Source organism: Dendrobates tinctorius, unplaced genomic scaffold (assembly GCF_039654945.1).
Source record: "Dendrobates tinctorius isolate UK_male_01 unplaced genomic scaffold, ASM3965494v1 ptg000155l, whole genome shotgun sequence".
NCBI lineage: Eukaryota > Metazoa > Chordata > Amphibia > Anura > Dendrobatidae > Dendrobates > Dendrobates tinctorius.
Window position 1 is genome coordinate 15,780,881 of NW_027361822.1, and position 4,203 is coordinate 15,785,083.

Sequence of the window (4,203 nt, forward strand, 5' to 3'; positions counted from 1 at the left end):
CTGGTCGCTCTTTTCTGAACTTGCTCCAGTTTGTTGATGTCTTTTTTAAAATGTGGTGCCCAAAACTGGACACAATATTCCAGATGAGGTCTGACCAAAGAGGAGTAGAGGGAAATAATGACTTCACGTGATCTAGACTGTATGCTTCTGTTAATACATCCTAGAATTGCATTTGCCTTTTTTGCTGCTGCATCACACTGTTGACTCATATTCAGTCTGTGATCTATTAGTATACCCAAGTCTTTTTCACATGTGCTGTCACTTAGCCCTATTCCTCCCATTCTATATATGCTTTTTCCATTTTTATTGCCCAGATGTAGTACTTTGCATTTCTCCCTGTTAAAAACCATTCTGTTAGTTGCTGCCCACTTCTCCAGTTTATTTAAATCTTTTTGAATCCTCTCTCTCTCTTCTCTAGTATTAGCTATCCCTCCTAGCTTTGTGTCATCAGCAAATTTAATCAGTTTACCCTCAATTCCTTCATCTAAATCGTTGATAAAGATGTTGAACAATACAGGGCCCAGGACAGAGCCCTGTGGTACCCCACTTGAGACATTCTTCCAACTGGATGTGCAGCCATTTACGACCACTCTTTGGGTCCGATCACTAAGCCAGTTATGAATCCACCTAACAGTTGCCTTGTCCATTCCATACTTAATCATTTTTTCAATAAGGATTGTATGAGAGACTTTGTCAAATGCTTTGCTGAAGTCAAGATATACTATATCTACAGCATTTCCTTGATCCACCCAATCAGTGATACCGTCATAGAAGGAAATTAAGTTAGTCTGACATGACTTATTAGTTACAAACCCATGCTGACTCTGTTTAATCACTTCATTCTTATCCAGGTATTGACATACATGTTGTTTAATAATTTGTTCAAAGATCTTTCCTGGTATAGAAGTCAGACTCACCGGCCTATAGTTACCTGGGTCCACCTTCTTCCCCTTTTTGAAGATAGGAACAACATTTGCTCTTCTCCAGTCTTCTGGCACTTCTCCTGTTCTCCAAGAATTTTCAAAGATTATAGAGAGGGGTTCAAAAATTTCTTCTGCTATCTCCTTCAGTACTCTGGGGTGTAATTCATCTGGACCTGGAGACTTGAATTCATTTAGGCTAGCTAAGTGTTTCCTCACTATCTTTCTGTTTATGGATATCCTGGATTCTTCTATTCCCTTAATAGGACAGTGAATAACAGTTGATGTTGCATTTCCTTTCTGAGAGAAAACAGATGCAAAATAGGAATTTAAAAGTTCAGCCTTCTCAACATCCTGTCTTACCATTTCATCATTTTCATCCTGTAAAAATCCTATAGCATCTTTGACTTTTCTTTTACTTTTGACATATCCCCAAAATCCTTTATTATTGCTTTTGACATCTCTTGCAAGCCTCAATTCATTTTCAGCTTTAGCTAATCTGATTTGTGCCCTGCAGGTTCTGCAGACAGCATTATATTCTTCTTTAGATATGCCTCCCTCTTTCCATTTTATAAACATTTTTTTCTTCCTTTTTAGCATGTGCTTAAGTTCTGTGTTCATCCATCCTGGTTTCCTTAACTGCTTCCTATTCTTCCCTCTTTTCGGAATTGTTAACAACTGTGCTTTGAGAATTTCATTTTTCAAGATTTCCCATCCTTCCTGGACATTTTTGTCTTTAAGGATATCCAGCCATTGGATCCCTCCAATTCTCTTTCTGAATCCCTTAAAATCTGCCTTTCTGAAATCTAACCTTGACGTCTGAGTCTTCACAGGTCTTCCGCCTCTAGTTATCCAAAATTCTAAAATAGCATGGTCGCTACCTCCTAGGGTCCCAGCCACTTTTACCTCCTCAACCATTTCCTCCCTGTTTATAAGGATTAGATCCAAGGTAGCAGTTCCCCTTGTTTTCTCCCTTACCTTTTGGAAGATAAAGTTGTCAGCAAGAGAGGATAAGAATTTCCTTGACCTGTTAGTTTTGCCTGAGAGAGATTCCCAACAAATGTCTGGATAGTTGAAATCTCCCATGACAACTATGTCATATTTTTTGGAGAACTTGGCCATTTGATGCATAAAGAGTTCATCCATAGCTTCAGCTTGCACAGGCGGCCTGTAGTAAATGCCTACAATGGTGTCCTTTCCATTGTTCTGTCCTTGTATTCTTACCCAAACAGTTTCCACAGAACTCCCAGTCTCTGAAGCTTCAATCTCTGTGCAGATATACGCGTTTCTAACATACAATGCGACACCCCCTCCTCGTTTATCAAGTCTGTTTCTTGCAAATAAGTTGTATCCTTCTAGTCTTGTATTCCAATCATGTGTATTGTCCCACCAAGTTTCAGTGATTCCAATGACATCATATTTCTTTTCCTGTGTTAGTAGTTCCAATTCTCCTTGTTTGTTGCCCATGCTTTGTGCATTAGTATAGAAACATTTTAGTTTGTGATTGGTTTCTCTTTCTCCAATATTTTTATTAATTAGATTCTTTCGTCTTTGTTCTTCCTTTCCACTTCTAATAGCAGAGTTCTCAATAGCATTTGTCAGGTGTATGGCTTTTTCTGGTCTTTTGCTTCCCTTCCCATGTTGTTCTAGTTTAAAGCTCTCCTTACAAGTGTAGCAAGGCGACTTCCAAATACCTGCTTTCCAGTCTTCATAAGGTGCACCCCATCTCTAGCAAGTAGTCCATCGTATAAGTAGTTCACTCCGTGATCCAGAAATCCAAATCGTTGCTGACGGCACCATCGACGTAGCCAGTTGTTCACCTGCAGAATCTTATTCCACCTCTTCTTTTGTTTATTGATCTAATTCACTTGCATGTGGTGATCCCTGCATTAGTATACTGTTCAGGTATAGCTGAATGGTGCCCACTCATTTGTATCTTATTCAGGCTGATGTCATCATAGGTTGCAAGCCCCGCCGCCGCTCATTATGATGTAATAATGGTTGACTATGGGATGGAGGATGTGTGATGGGTATATGGGCACTGGACTATGGGATGGCGGATATGTATGATGGGTATATGGACACGGGACTATGGGATGGAGGATGTGTGATGGGTATATGGGCACAGGACCATGGGATGGAGGATACGTATGATGAGTATATGGGCACGGGACTATGGGATGGAGGATAATTATAATTTGCTATAACTAACCACAGTTGGTTACTATGCCCGGGCAGCGCCAGGCTCTTCAGCTAGTATATATATATATATAGAAGATTATTTTGTTGTAAAACGATGTGTACAGTTTTCTTTACAATGCTATTTTTACATGAGTTTTTACATAGAGAGAACTGCTGTATGTAAAAGCTCATGTTAAAATTGCATTGCATACGGAGAACATACGCATGTCATACAGATGTTCTGTGGAAAAATCGCACGGAAATCGCATGACGCTCACATAGCACACATCTGTTTTTTTTCTCGCAAATGGGTATAAGCCCTAAATGTGAGAGGCATCGTACCGTGTGTATTGTACACTGTGGGTATTGTAAGGGGCATCATACTGTGTGTGGTAAGGAGTGTCAGAGGCCATGTAATGAGTAGCACGCTGTATGGTAGAACTAGTGGGCCTCACTAGCAGAATATTTCTGCGTGGGCACATATAAAGGACTGGGTGACTTTCGGAAAGGGGCTTCGCGTAAAACAGACATTGCGGCCCTCTTTCCGATCGCTGTAATTTAGGATAATTCACTTACAGTGAAAAGCTTTAGGCTGTGTGCACACGCTGCGGATTATGTGCGGATTCATCCGCGCGGATTTTGTAAAATCCGCAGGTGAAACCGCAGGTCAAAAGACCTGCGGTTTTACCTGCGGATTGCTCTGCGGTTTTGCCCTGCGGTTTTTCATCTCCTCAATGGAGGAGATGGTAAACCGCAGCGGAATCCGCAGAAAGAATTGACATGTCAATTCTTTCTGCGGATTGAAAACCGCAGATAATCCGCGCGGAAAATTCCGCACCGTCTGCACTGCGGTTTTTGATTCCCATAGGGAATCATGGTACTGTACACCGCAGCAAAAACTGCTGCTGGTCCGCAGCGGCCAAAACCGCTGCGGAACCGCAGCAAAATCCGCAGCGTGTGCACACAGCCTTATATAGTGTCGGAACCACTTGACTCCTCCCTCCATGGGACTGATCACATGACCATGACCTCATCCCAGGTCCTGTGCGCACAGAGCAGCCATATATGTGGAGTGCGGCTCTGCAGGTGGAGGTAGGTGCTG